General features: G+C 40.2%; 1 long non-coding RNA gene across 1 annotated transcript in view; it reads right to left on the bottom strand.

The window, feature by feature from the left end:
- Positions 1-367: 367 nt before the first annotated feature.
- The window catches only part of LOC311526643, a 64775-nt gene continuing 49531 nt past the window's right edge, over positions 368-15611 (bottom strand). The window contains exons 2-3 of the long non-coding RNA XR_014713078.1: positions 1850-1970; positions 368-511 (exon numbers count right to left, since the gene is read on the bottom strand). This is a non-coding gene — a long non-coding RNA (uncharacterized lncRNA). The remainder of the gene's footprint in view (positions 512-1849; positions 1971-15611) is intronic.

A 15611-nucleotide genomic window follows, 5' to 3' on the forward strand; every position in this document is an offset into this window, starting at 1 on the left:
AGGCTCAATTTAAATGTATCCCCCAAATTAAAAAAAACCAGTAAGAGAACCAAAAAAGCGCCACTGTAGCTACACAACAAAGTAAAAGAAGCAGTAAGAGGCAAAAAGGCATCCTTTAAAAAGTGGAAGTTAAATCCTAGTGAGGAAAATAGAAAGGAGCATAAACTCTGGCAAATGAAGTGTAAAAATATAGTTAGGAAGGCCAAAAAAGAATTTGAAGAACAGTTAGCCAAAGATTCAAAAAGTGAAAGCAAAAATTTTTTTAAGTGCATCAGAAGCAAGAAGCCTGCTAAACAACCAGTGGGGCCACTGGACGATTGAGATGCTAAAGGAGCACTCATGGGCGATAATTTATTATTACCTGTTCTGTTCATTCCCTCTGGGGCACGTGGCATTGGCCACTGTTGGAAGACAGGATACTGGACTAGATGGACCTTTGGTCTGACCCAGTCTGGCCGTCCTTATGTCTTTAAATGTGAAGGTTGGAAACTCCATGGGGTGACTTTAGGTGCTAGTAAAGACAGACACAACTCATCACAAGGATAAATTCTGTTTCAGTTTAAAAATATGCCAGATACGAGAAAAATAAATGGAAATGATAAAGTAAAAGGAGAGAAACTATGGTAAAGGAAAGAAATCAAGAACAAACAATATATCTGAAGCAATGGGGACATGCTAAGTGAAAAGGTATGCCGAGATCAAATCAATCCACAGATAAGCAAGCCAAAAAAAAGAGAACAATTGGGATAGCAATACGTTTTTTTCTTAAATAAACTCCTTGCAATGGAAACATGGACCATTTTTAAAAAAAATAAATCCGGTTGCTATAAGTAGGTCCATAAATCTAGTTAAATTAAGGAAGTTTGCAATGCACAGGGACAGTCCATTTATTACAGCTGATAATTACGGATTGTAAATGAATATATTCCCATTCTGAAAGAGAGCTGTAAAGAAATTTAATTCTCAATATTCGTGAATCCCTCAGTAATAATATTAATAATAATCAGATAAAGTAAAGTTAAATGATTCAGTGAATCAATTTACATTTCAAAACAGAGAAATTGTAAGGCAGAGCTTCTTGGATCAGATAGCAGGATTAGTGCTTTGAAACATCTCTGGAGGAAACTTCTATGCAATTTCTTGTTTTTGTCAGTAGGCTACCTTCATACTCAGTTTTCTGTACTCAGTTCACAGAAAAACGTTTAAAAATCAATTACCAGGGTATTTCAGAAGGGATAGATTAGAGCCCTTTCTGCTATTTCTTCTTTTTAAAACTGACATACAAAGAGCTATATAGTGCCAGTAAAAACTCTCTACCACAAATTGTTCAAAGTTTTAACTGTATTGCTCTGCTTTGAATTATTCTTCCAATAAGACAGCTGCATCTAGGTTTATGGGAAATGCTAAACAGTGTTCTTTCTTTACTCTGATGATTCATGGCTTCAATTTTCAAAGAAGTTTCCTTTTCATCTTCAATATGAACAGTTTTGAAATGTACAAAAGTCTCATTTGGATTTGTCATCTCTTACATTCAGAAAACTTGGCATCAAACCCTGTGATCAATAAGGAGTATTTACAACACTACCAAGATATAACTATAGTCATTCTGATTAGACACCACTAGAGAAGCTTTTAATTTGAACATTTATTTTTCAGAATAAGATATGATTAATGTTTAATGCTTGCTTCCAGAATAAAGAGGTCTTCTGGATAGATATAACCTAGCAAGAACACATATTCTGCATTGCTATTAAAATGCTATATTAAAAGCATTCTTGTAATTTAGAGGCAGGATACAATTAAGAGCACTGTTATCCACTACTAATAGTCTTTTCTTTATGGCACTGACCTTCTGCTTTTTGCTGCCATGGTTCATAGATGCAAAAAAGGAAACCTAGACATTGAATCAGTCAACACTGCTGAAAGTGGCTGTGGAGTGGAGTGAAAGTGGAGTCAACACTGGCTCCAAACTACAAAACAGAAAACAATGACAAGCAACAGGCTTAAGGAACATTATGATAAGGTGAAAATACAGTAGGGGGATTTTATGAAATATAAATAAAACTGAGAAACACAGATACAAGGGATACTAATATGCAAATATGATTCTTTGAAAGTTTCTGGAAAATTTTCTTATGGAGGTATCATACCAGTAAAACAACTTGATTTACACATTTCTTTGATAGGTTTTTAGGCTGCCATTTCATTGCATTTGAAGTTGCATCATCATAACACAATGCCACAAATGTTGCATTCTGCACAATAAGACTGCAGTGCAGAATGAAAGAAAACAGATCTCTTGTTGCTCTTTCTCCAGGAAAACTGAACCTCTAGGAAAACTGCAGATACTTTTAGCTCATTGTAAATATTCAGATTTTGTGCCATTATTATCAGAATGGCTTAATCAGCTCAACTACGGCTATTTAAATGTACTCAGCTTGTGCTACAATGTTGCAATTGATTATTTTTTTCCATTGTTGTTTCTCTTCTCAGTGGGAACTCCTTCCCTGAATCTCCTGGAGACATTCTGAGCAATAAGAACAGGAGGACTTGTGGCACCTTAGAGACTAACAAATTTATTTGAGCATAAGCTTTCGTGAGCTACAGCTCGCTTCATCGGTGAGCTGTAGCTCACGAAAGCTCATGCTCAAATAAATTTGTTAGTCTCTAAGGTGCCACTAGTACTCCTTTTCTTTTTGCGAATACAGACTAACACGGCTGCTACTCTGAAACCTGTCATTCTGAGCAGTGTTCAGCCAGGTTTTGTCACTCCCCCTTCAATGAAACAGGGCTTTTTCAGAGAGGCAGCATTCCTTTTGTAAAGGCTCAATTTGCACCCGCAAAATGCCCCTTTGTGTTTTTGGGCTCTGTCTATTGAAATAGAGGGGCAAATCTGAGTGCATAGCCCACCCTTTCTCCGAGCACTGAGCAGCAGAACTGGCTAGCTGTGGGAGGGGAAGGCATGAGCACCATCTTAAAAGACAAAAAGAAAAGGAGTACTTGTGGCACCTTAGAGACTAACCAAGAAGACCTTAGAGACTACAGCGAGCTGTAGCTCACGAAAGCTTATGCTCTAATAAATTGGTTAGTCTCTAAGGTGCCACAAGTCCTCCTTTTCTTTTTGCGAATACAGACTAACACGGCTGTTACTCTGAAACCTATCTTAAAAGACATGCTCCCTGTGTGCCTCGGTGCTATGGGAGCCTTCTTCCCCCTCCCCGTAGCACTTGATCCCCATCTTCCAATGACAGTCCGTGCTATAAAGGTACAATGTGGCTTGTAACCCTTTGGTATCTTAGATGCCTCATCTGTAAAACAGGGAAAAATAATTACTTAGGGACACCAAGAACTCCCAGAGCACCCTGTTGTACAGAAAAACATGCCTTTTAGGAGAGTTTAAAGTGCATTCGCCTGTCACAGCCAGCCAGCTCCGTGCTGGGGGAGGGGGGGGGCGTGTCTATGGAATTCTGTGGCAATTTTGCAACAGAAAAGCTTCAAAAACAGACTCCAGTGAGAAACCGCTGAGCTTGAATTAATATGCAAACTAGATACCATTAACTTGGGTTTGACTAGAGACTGGGAGTGCCTGGGTCATTACACATATTAAATCTATTTCCCTAAGTTAAGTATCCTCACACCTTCTTGTCAACTGTCTAAATGGGCTATCTTGATTATCACTACAAAAGTTTTTTTCTCCTGCTGATGAGAGCTCATCTTAACTAATTAGCCTCTCACAGTTTGTGTGGCAACTTCTAACTTACCTGTGTGTGTGTGTGTGTGTGTGTGTGTATGTATATCTTCTTACTATATGCTCCATTCTATGCATCCGATGAAGTGGGATGTTACCCACAAAAGCTTATGCTCTAATAAATTTGTTAGTCTCTAAGGTGCCACAAGTACTCCTGTTCTTTTTAAGGAATTCTGTGTTTCTTGCCTCTGCAAATTGAACCGGTGAAAATTTTAAGGGGGCAAATGGCATCCAAATGGAGGTGGCACCTTATGATTTCTAAGCAGTGCAAGGTATTGAGCTGCTTGGACGAAGACACAAGTGGCATACCGTCGCAGCTTACTGAGCACCTAAAATAAGTATTGTTTTTTTCCATAAGACGTGTGTAACGATTGGATATTCTGCAACTTCAGGTGAGCCACACACACAAAAAAATCCTTCTAGTGCTTCATTCTTCTTTCCCTTGCTATTGCTAGAGATGTTCATATTACTAGATGGGATGAAATTGTGGTTGGCTCAAGAAGCTCTATGATACTTAGTTTTTTATGATGTGGGGTCTTTGTAAATATTTACAATATTTCCTGACATATTATGCAATGTTGCTGATTAGAAAATGACAGACCAAAAAGTCTGATGACGTTCACAGGGAAGACAGTTGGAAAGCAAATTGAGGACAGAATAGTGGAATGCCGAAAATATCAATGAAGGAATAACAAAGCATGGTGGCCTTAATATCACCTAATCATTTACCTGCACTTTCTAAAAAGGTATGACATGGCACTTAAACACCTGCCCCAAAAACTGGGGACTTAAAGAAAAAAAAAAAGAGGCTATAAGGGAAATAGGGTGATGAAATACCAGCCCAAAGGATAAGAGGCCTCCAGAAAGAGATTATCTTTTTAAATGGTTGGGCCTAGACTAGCCAGGGGCCTAAGGCCCACTTCTCACATAGTTTTGCTATCAGCTGTTAGGGGATGAGGTGTATCAGACACAATTTCAGAAACTGAGAAGTGCATGCTCAAGCCTAGTGGTTCGGCTGGGAACCAGAGTCAGGGGTCAGAATGGGAATCAGGAACCAAGAACAGAGTTGGAACAAGACAAGGATGGGAGCAGCATGTCAGAACCACCAAGCAGAGGAGAGGAAGCTGGTGAGGTAGCGACATTGAGCAGACTGGAGTGGCTGCTCTCCTTGGAATCTATATCCCTGGCCTTGGGATCACCTGGTTAGACCTTTATCCTTGCATTGGCTGAGCCCTGGTTGATTGGCATGGACCAATCAATTAATGAGATTGAGGGATGACTCATCAGGCTCAGACAGCATTATCATGCTCATAATTCACACAAAAACACAGCTATTTCCATTGACAAAACTGATACAAAAATTCACTATAAGTCAAAATTTGTGACCTTTTGCCAACCATTTGCATCTCTAAAATTTGGGAAGGGAAACTGGGTAATTTCATGCAGCTCTAATTAACCTGAAGACAGATTTTGTTCAATTTAAACATCGGTAACCTGTAAGAAAGAATTATGCAGTAAGTTGATGAAATGTGCTGATGAGACACAATTTCAAGGGGAATTCAATACAAAGGAAGAAGTCAGGAAACACTGGGAATAAATGCAGATGAGAGAGATGGATTTCTGTTTAGAGAAACAAGGTAATGAGGCTAGGAACCAAAAAAAAATCACAATTCAGTTTCCATGGTCATAGATTATAAAACACTGATCAGGAGATGCATCTGGGATAGTGGTGGATAAAGCTCTAAAAATACATTTGGTACGTGCTCTAGTAATCCATCTCTATCGAGGTAGTTATATGGTCCCCATCCTTACAGTATCTGAGCACCCAGTCATGCTTAACTACAGTAAAAATACAAACAATTCTAGTATGCGTAAATCAAGGTATTGAGTAAAAGTCAAAACATTTATACTGACAGTGTAAAGATACTGGAAATACAGTTCAACTATTACACAGAGGTCACCTTATCATAGGAAAGGATATTATAGAAATTAAAGAATAGCTGCAGGCAATTTGGATAGGAATTTCAGGGTCTTAGTCAACCAAAAAGGTTAGAGAAACTAGTGTTCCATCAGCGTACTGGGGTTTATAAATTTTACTCCTATTCATGTTAATGGGATTAATGCCCATCACTCCCCCTCCACCCCCATCCTCACATACCAACTGAAGAATAAATCTCTGGATCAATACTGTTCAGAAAAAGAGGAGATTAACTGCTCATTCCCACCTCCCAACACATGGCATGGCTCACCACATAGCTTGGGAAGTTAGCTACTGTGCATCAGCCTATATGGAGTGTAACTTATTACCCAAAGACAGCCCCTGGCCAATTTTAAAGGGCAGAAATGGGCACTGGAAGTATGAGGTATTCATTGAAAGGAATAAACTTTTCCAAGGATAACAGCAAGGGAAACACTGAAACCCTTATGCTTAGCATGTGCAAGACAGTAACAGGAGCTGCAGTGTACAATAAAGAGATACAGCAACAAGAAAAAATTAATATTTTAAGCAGTTAAATGCCCCTAGCTAGTAACATGAATGTGGTTAAATGAGTGAACAAAGTAGCAATAGGAGTAGGAATGTGCAGCGGTATGGTTTTACTGGGCCAGATCCTCAAAGCCTGGTTAAATTCCCCTTTTAGTTGCTGGAGTGGTGCAAAGGGGCCTTAATCAGGCAGCGGAGGATTCCCTCAGTATGTAGGTGACGTTCTGGAGAGGAGCAGAAGCACACCACCCGCTAGCAATCCTAGGCAGCTTTAAATTGTGATGGCTCCCACATCAGCCCATGACTGCCCCCAGGACTGGGAGAGGAGCAGAAATGGCTTAAAGCAACCTTTGCCTCTTCGAGCATGAGCCTGGCATAGCTGAGGATTCAGCTCAGAGTCAAAGTGTAAAGTTGGACAGGATCATGAGATCATCTAGTCTGACCTCCTGTACCTAACAGGCCACCACCACCATCCCACACAGGAAACCCACCAACTGATATTAGACCAAAGTATTACAGCTCTCAGGAGACTAGGACTATTATGTGTCACCGACAGAGAACGGGAGCTGCCTCAAGGTAAAGATCCAGTCGACAGTGGATGATTGGGTTGAAAGCCTCACTGAGTACCATGTCCTTTGCCATAAAGTGCATTGTTGATCAGAGACATTAAAACAGAAGCAAAAACGTTCCCTGGGACTGACAGTCACATAATGCCTCTATAATTGATACATTCAACCTTATCACCCATTTTGAACAGAGGCAGAAGAAAACCCTTCTTCCATTCACTGGAGATATTAGTATGACAGATGGTCTGGAAGACCCTATTCAGCCACAGTACAACAATACTGTCACCTGTCTTCAGCAACTCAGGGACAGTGTTACAAATCCTCAGTACCTTCGCAGACTTCATCTTAGAGATGGCAATCCAGATCTATTCTTGGTTGAACGTGGATCTTTCAGAACTTTCTGCCCCTCTTCAAGTAGAAGAGGGACTGTAGGAAACAGACAAATGACAAGTGTCTTGAAATGATCTTCCCATCGATGTAACTGATTCTGCAGACTCTAGCTGATGTGGTCACCCCAATTCTTTACTGGACAAGCTGATGCCAACTTTCCCTGCAAACACTGCAAAGTTGAATACGGGATGCAGAGATGATGCCTGGGGGCAGCCTGTTCTGAACATGACTGCCTGAGTTGACCACCAGGATTCCTTATCTTTCTTACACAGTGATTTGACAACATGCCAGAGCTAAACTCATTTGGCCTTTGCTTTTGCTCTCAGCAAGCATGTCTTTGAAGACTCAAATTGTAGCCTGGCTTTATTCTTAGATCCAACTGCTGTGAGAATCTTCTCGCTGATCCATGAATGACATTTGAAGGTTTCGTTGTTGTTTTTGCCTCAGCAAAAGAGAAACTCTTTGTTGTTTTAGCTACAAGGACAAGCATACATGGGCAGACTCTTAACTGGTATAAATCCATGTGGCTCAACTGACTCCAATGGAACTACAACTGACTTCCACTGAATGAAGATCAGACCCGTGGTCCAAAAACAAAAGTTTGCCCATATTTTCAGACCTATTGTTAATTGTGAGAGCAAATATTAATGGGGCCAAATTCCCAGTTGGTGTAAAGAAGCAAAACTCGGCTTAAATACCATTTGAGTCTGCAATTCATTGCTGACTGCAAAGACAGCACCACAAATTTTGTGTGAGTGCAAATTTGGATTCACAAAAAATGAAGGCCAGGGTAAACTCCAGCTGAAAATTTGAGCTGGATTATGCAAGGCAGTAATTTAAAGTTCTAGATCTACATGTTTAGGAGAGAATTTAGTATGTTAGTGATACATAAACCTGGTTCCTAAAGACCACATCCTGCAAGCATGCACACCAATGGGACCAGTCCAGTGCATAAAGTTACTCGTGTGCACAGGTGTTTGCAGAATTGAGCTCTAAGTGATTACAAACATACAATGTTATGGCTCCCCATTCATGTCAGTATCCAAAAAGTGTTTTCTTGTTTTAACACCCTACATGAACTTGGGCCTCATTCTTCTTTCACTAACACTGGTCTAAGTCAGGAGTAATTCAAATGGAGTGTATAGTCTCTTATCTCACTGATCTTCTTTCTCCCCTCTTGTAGAGCATGTATCGTCTATCCCAGGAGGTAAGTCAATTTTTTTTGGTCAAGGTCCAAGTTTCTTGGTCAAGGTATAGTCAAGGTCCGGACTCCAGAGTACATAATAATAAAACAATAAAATAAAACAATAATAAATAATAAATAATAATAATAATAATAATAATAAGTAAATAAAAGGATTTCAGGGTCCATTCAAAAGCCTCTGGTGGTCCAGATTTGGCCCACGGGGTCTGCTTCTTGACTACCCATGTGATGCAAGAATCTTCTCTCCAGCTCCTGCTATCTCAAAAACTCTTCTGTATCTCTCAATTTCATTTAATCAAATTGGATCTGAAAAGTGGACTTTTCTCCTTTGTCCACATCTTTTAATTGCTCTTTCCATTTATGGTTATTATAGTATGGTGACCCACTGACACGAATGGAGCAGTTCACACAACTCCAAGCTGTTTTTCTCAGGCTGTATTCATCTCCAGCAGGTGTTCTCTTTCAAAGATGAATGAGGCACTTACCACCTCCCTGAACTTTGAAACCCACCATGGGCAAAAATCTGAGAATGACTGTAAATATTGGGGGAAAATCGGTTTCTGTCAAGGTATCAACGGGGGAGAAGAGGGGCATATGTGTATTTGAATGCACCTGTGTGGCTTATTGCTGTTGCTATTGTTAATTGGAGAAATGTAATCTGAGTGCAGCAGAATATTCAGAAGGTGCTCAAATTATTTTTAAGAAAAATTATACATGCAAATACTCACTGAGGGGGAGGAGTGGTTAGGGGTGCAAGAGTCTGAGCCTGGAAGTCTACATAGCAATGAAAGAGCTCCACATCCCAAGTTGGCTGGCATAGGTCAGCGGCGGGTGCCTAGTTGTTGAGTAGACATACCCATAGAGTACTTGCCAGAATGTGGGAGAGGAGTTTTGTACGTTTGAACACTATCATGTTATATTTCAGCGAAGTGATGACTTTAGTCAATCATAGCATCTCATTTCTTTATTCTATCCTATCAATTCTACAGAAAATCTAACGACCCCTCCATAAAAGATTTAGCTTTACAGTTTCAACCTTTTTTAATAGTAACTTAATTAGCCGAGAATACATGTAGAACTCATATCCTCATTTGATACTCACATTTTCACATCCTTAGTTTCTGCCAAACCAGCTGAATAGCTTTAGTTAATAGGTTTCCCTCCCCCCCCCCACCGGCCCAGTATACATTTTAGCCTCCCTAAATGTTTCCGTATCAATCAATTACTAAATCTAAATTAAATGTTTATTGGAAACATTTAATTTTCAGCATTCCCAACCAAGGCTAAGCTCTGTGACTCTGCAAGTAAGCTAGAAGGTTTCGCATGTGACAGTGATTGCTAATTAGACAAAGGTTTGAAAGCGAGCATACAGTTTAAACCCTTGAACCTGGATGCAATGTAATTCTGACTAGCGGCATCATAAAAAAATTCAGATTAAGGAAGAAAAAAACAAGTGTTGCAGATGAATGCATAGATTCTACTGATCTTTCAAATGAGGCTACCAGATCTGGCCTACAAAATATTTTGAGATAATACCAGTGAATTTTATACTTAGAAGCCCAATTTGGAAATATAGATAATTAAAAGACAAAACAGTCAGTTGATAAATGAGCCTTCAGTATATGGCATTATTGGGAAAATAATGCAAGTTACACCCCCAGCCCTTTAAAATTCCTTCTGCCTTGTCTGTTGAACAAATCCCACTGAGTAATATGTAACACCGAGTTCTGATAATGAAAGGCCTTCCTTCCCTCTAGGAGTGGAGAAGTTTTATAGGATTAGAACTGTGATACCATTCCAGAATGATTACTAATGGTTAACAGTATAATAGGTGGTACAATCAAGGGATAAGTCAGCAAAGATGATAAGTCCGTGGAACTTTTTTCTCTTCTTGAACCAGAAGTCTGGAGATCACACACAGGCTGTGACTTTACCTTCTTTTGCAACCTTGGATAAATGGCTCAAGAGCTCTAAGTATTTCTCCATCTCTTAAAACAGGCATAATACCTGCTGTGTCTCACAGCGGTGTGGGAGGATGAGTCAGGGTTTGTACAGTGCTTTTCTTTGCCATTTTATTTAAGAAAATGATGAGTAAAGATGCAATAAAATAGTTAATTAGAAAAACAAAAACAAAAAATCATTCTTAACATAGTAGAAGGATAAAGAAGGCCACATCTATGAGAATAATGGAAAATAACCAAAAGGTGAGATGATTATATACCACACCATTGACTGTTCTATTTGGTGGGTTACCACTCATGACTACCTGAAGATTAAGTAAGAGAAGCATGAAAAAAGGAGAAGGGAGAAAAAGAGGATAAAAAAAGAAAAGTGAGAAGGGGAAAGTGAGTACCAGTAATTATATCAGTGTCTGGGGGAGAGAGAGCGATGAAGTAGCTACATCTTAGTAGTCTGATATTTATGGACTACAGCATCTTTCAGGATTTCCAGAAGGAAAAAAATCCAACAGCATGAACTTCTCCAGGGTAAGTGTTGTGGTCTCTGGCATCCATTTGCTGAAAGATACAGTGGTGCTAGGAAGTTCTGTTAAAGAAAGACATTGGTGCTAAGGCTGGTTTAAAGCGCTTTGAAGATAAAGAGAGTTGAGTATCACCATTCAGGTTGGGTCAGATGTTATTGCCACTACATGCAATAGAAGCTTTGCTAATTACCCTAAAGGGAGGAGGATTTAGCTCGGTATTAGTTGCAGTTTAGATGAAAGGCACTGTTTCTGTAAGGTCCAGGATTCAGTTGTTATATGAGTACCATGGAGAGTGAAGGAAAATAAAATCTAGTTTATTTTGATATTTCTGACCAGGACATCTGCAGGACATACAAGAATTCTCTACTTTCCTGCATCAAGAGGTTCCTTATATATACACATATGTATATATATATATATATACATACACATATACACACACACACACACACACCCAACCTTGAATAATTTAATAAAACAAACCCAAAATATTGGATTATGAGCCGCATGAAATCCTGAGAACTTTCTTTATCTTAATTCCAATGAAATTGCCAAACATGGTTTCTCACAGCATATCCCCATATAAAGTTGCTGGGGTGTAGTACCCACTTCAGGGGACAGAAAACAAAACCCGTCCCAAACCCAGGTTTGGTTCTGTGGGGACACCTCTTAATATGACCTACCACACACACTGCTTATAAACAGAAGAGATAAGCAAAGTGAATTTTTAGTTGCCGCTATTGTGTGCTAAGTTGTGTTTTACGCACAGATCGTAATGATGTACAGTGCAGTACTGTAGAGTGAAAAGTCCCAGATCTCTATTCAGTAATTATCCCCAAAAGTTCAAGTAATTACAGCCAACACCACAGCTTATATATACAGGAATCCTTTTCCACCAGCTCTGCTAAGTGCTAATGCCTCCTGCCATCTAAGGGTTATAAAAACCTCACACTTCATAAATTAAGGTTTAGTTAAAGAAATCAAAGGGTTTTTTTGTTTTTTACATTTCTAACATCTCAAGTTACTGTACGCCATACCCCAGTTAATGTGACAATGCAGCATATGACTGACATAAGCTGATTTCAGAGAGACAAGATAGGTGAAGTAATATATTTTATTGGGCCACTTTCTGCTGATGGAAAAGCAGTTTTGAGCTACACAGAACTCTTCCTCTGGTCTGGAGAAGGTAACCAGAGTGTAGGAGCTAAATGTAAGATGGGACGGATGGCTAAATGTAAGGGGTTCACACATGTTTTAAGACACCATTTAACATGAAGTGTGCAATAAATAGCAGGCAGTAGGGTGTGTCACCAATTGTTCTAATGAGCCATAAAACCAGTGTCTGTTAAGTCCAGGGTTTTTAGGGTCCAACACAGTTATGAATTTAAGTTCCCAGGCTCATCTTTTGAAGGTGTTATGCAAGTTTCTTCTGAGGAAGAGGAATGAGACGTCGGATACGGAGTGCTTCATTTTAAGTGGTCTCCCCAAGCATGCATAAACTCCTTATGCTTAACAATCCCACATTGTATATAGCTCAGACACTCTGGCTACTTTCCCAAGACCTGAGGAAGAGCTCTGTGCACCTTGAAATCTTGTCCCTTCCACCAGCAGAAATTGGTCCAATAAAATATATGACCTCACCTACCTTGCTCTCTCCCATGTTGGGACCAATATGGCTACAACAGCACTTCAATAAGTGGATGTAAACAGGGTGTAATACAATAAACATGTCAGTTGGAAAAAAGTGTCATTTTTCTGAGTTGTAATTTTGAAGGTTAACTTCCAATTTCAGTCATTGTTGCGGGGGGGATCTTCCAGTCTACAAAAGCCATTACTTCAGGTTGTGTTTACCACTACACTGTTTACTAGCTGAAATACTTTATATAAAATTAAAGGATAATCCTATCATAGAATATCAGGGTTGGAAGGGACCTCAGGAGGTCATCTAGTCCAACCCCCTGCTCAAAGTAGGACCAATCCCCAACTAAATCATCCCAGACATGGCTTTCTCAAGCCTGATCTTAAAAATCTCAAAGGAAGGAGATTCCACCACCTTCCTAGGTAACCCATTCTAGTGCTTCACCACCCTCCTAGTGAAAAAGTTTTTCCTGATATCCAACCTAAACCTCCCCCTCTGCAACTTGAGACCATTGCCCCTATGATTGACAGCATATACTGACACCCATTGAGAGCACATACTAATTTTCTCTAGGTATCTACTGTTCTGGAACATCTTCATGCATGAATATAATTCTATATATATTTTAATGTTCCAGTCATTGCAATATCTATGTGCCATGATTATTTCATAATGTGAAAAAAAGACACAAGTATATGGTAATGGTTCAGTCTGGATTGTTTATGTACCAAGCCAGTATTATTTCTCTTGTGGCTTATCACCCAGCCAATATGAAAGATCTTTCCAAGGAATGGCTCAAAGATTATAAGGCCAGAATGGACTACTGTGATAATGTAATCTGATCTCCTATATAAAACAAGGCATAGAATTTCTCTGAATTGATTCCTGTTTGAACTAGGGCATATATTTTAGACTAAAAAGTGCTACACAGACACTGATGGTTGGGGCCATTGCAGCTGTGATCAGACTAGACCATGGTGTGATCTGACAGTTTATGCAGTACTTCATGTGGTACATCATATGATGCTTGGATATTATAGTGATGGATATAATACAGCAACTTGATTAGAACAAAACAGGTCAAGGTGTCCAGGTGCTGAAATCTGCATGAACAGACAGAGATGGACATGGATGACGTATTAGCTGGCCGGAGTGGGGCTTTTGCAGACACAGAATGAGCGAGAGAGTAACTCTTTTCTGCAATCATATAGAGATCAAAATGGCAGCATTTCCCATTTGTCTAACACAAATGACTACACAAAGTATAAGGCAGTAGAGAATCAGGCCCCAACTCTGATGAGCAAGGGACAGACTCTCAGAGAGTGGACACAGTGGGCCTGATTCTCATCTCACCAACATAAATCCAGAGAAATTCCACTGCAGTCAATGTGAGTTAGAGAGAGGTAAAACTGTTTGAAGTCAGATAAGTATCTGTGGTTTGGTCTGTGAGGACAGCATACAATCGTGTTTCCATCAGTAGACACACTATCCAAAGTGGTCCAATGCATTATGGTTCCATCTAATTTTAACAACACACAATCATAGAACCACAGGATTAGAAGGGACTGCAATGGTAATCTAGTCTAACCCCCTGCCAAGATGCAGGATTTGTTGTGTCTAAACCATCCAAGACAGATGGCTATCCAGCCTCTTTTTGAAAACCTCCAGTGAAGAAGTTTCCATGACTTCCCTAGGCACTTTGTTCCATTGTCCTACTGTTCTTACAGTTAGGAAGTTTTTCCAGAGATTTAATTTAAATCTACTATGCTGTAGTTTGAATCCATTGCCTCTTGTCCTACCCTCTAGGATCCAAGAGAACAATTTTTCTCCATCTCTTTTATGGCAGCATTTCAATTATTCGAAGACCACTATCATATCCCGCTTTAATCTCCTCTTTTCCAAACTAAACATACCCAGGTTCGTCAGCCTTTGCTAATATGGCTTGCATTAGATCCCTTGATCATCTTTATCACTCACCTCTGGATCTTTTCCAGTTTCTCTACATGCTTTTTATACATTGGTGACCAAAACTGGACACAGTACTCCAGCTGAGGCCTAACCAGCCCTGAGTGGAGCAGTACTGTCAGCTCCTGTGGCCTGCATGCTCAATCAAGTTTCTAGGTGTGAGAAGTTTTGTGTGAGACTCATTTGTCCTGATTATTGCACTTGCACCAGCTTTTTATTAATTCAGCCTCATCTGAATGCAATTACTTCAATCCTGATTTACACTCCTGTGAGGAGAGAATCAGGCCCATTTAATTTAATGTCACATTTTGTCGCTTTTGGAAATGAATATCCATTGTCTAGCCCAGTGGTGGGCAACCTGTGAGACAGTTTGTTTACATTGACCCTCCACAGGCATGGCCTTCCGCAGCTCCCAGTGGCCACGGTTCACTGCTCTGCGGGAACAGCGGCCAGAACGTCCCTGTGGCCTGCGCCACTTTCCGCAGCTCCCATTGGCCGGGAACGGCGAACGCGGTCACTGGGAGCTGCGGGCAGCCGTGCCTGCGGACGGTCAATGTAAACAAACTATCTTGCGGCCTGCCGGTGGATTACCCTGACGGGCCGCAGGCAGCCCACCACTTGTCTAGCCTCTCTAGGTGTTTGTCCCACTCATTTCCATTCAGGATGCTGCTGCAAAGAACATTTTCCGGCCTCGTTGCTTGGACCATGCTACCACATATTTTGCATCCCTCTGCTGCCTGCCTATTCTCAACTATATCAGATATAAGCTACTTGTCTTCACTTCCAAGGTTCTTCATGACCTATCCCCTCACTACCTATCATCTTTCATTTAGTTTAAAAAGATTGACTCCCGCGTCCAATCAGCCAATCCAGCCTTCATCATTCACTTATTACATTTTCAAACAAGCACCTTTGTGCTTTTTCCTGTGCGGTCCCTCACACTTGGGAGAAGCTCCCTGTAAACTTCCACAAAGCCACTTCATTGTTCTCCTTCAAATCCCTCCTTAAAACCCTTCTTTGACATGATACCTAAAAAATCACCTTTGACAATGGTTAAGCTGCTTGTGTGCTGAAATTATAGCCTATCACACTGACCAGTATCATCTCGTTGTTTCCTTGTATTCACCTCATTGTT

The sequence above is a fragment of the Lepidochelys olivacea genome (genome assembly GCF_965140295.1).
Source record: "Lepidochelys olivacea isolate rLepOli2 genome assembly, chromosome: 9".
Taxonomy (NCBI): domain Eukaryota; kingdom Metazoa; phylum Chordata; order Testudines; family Cheloniidae; genus Lepidochelys; species Lepidochelys olivacea.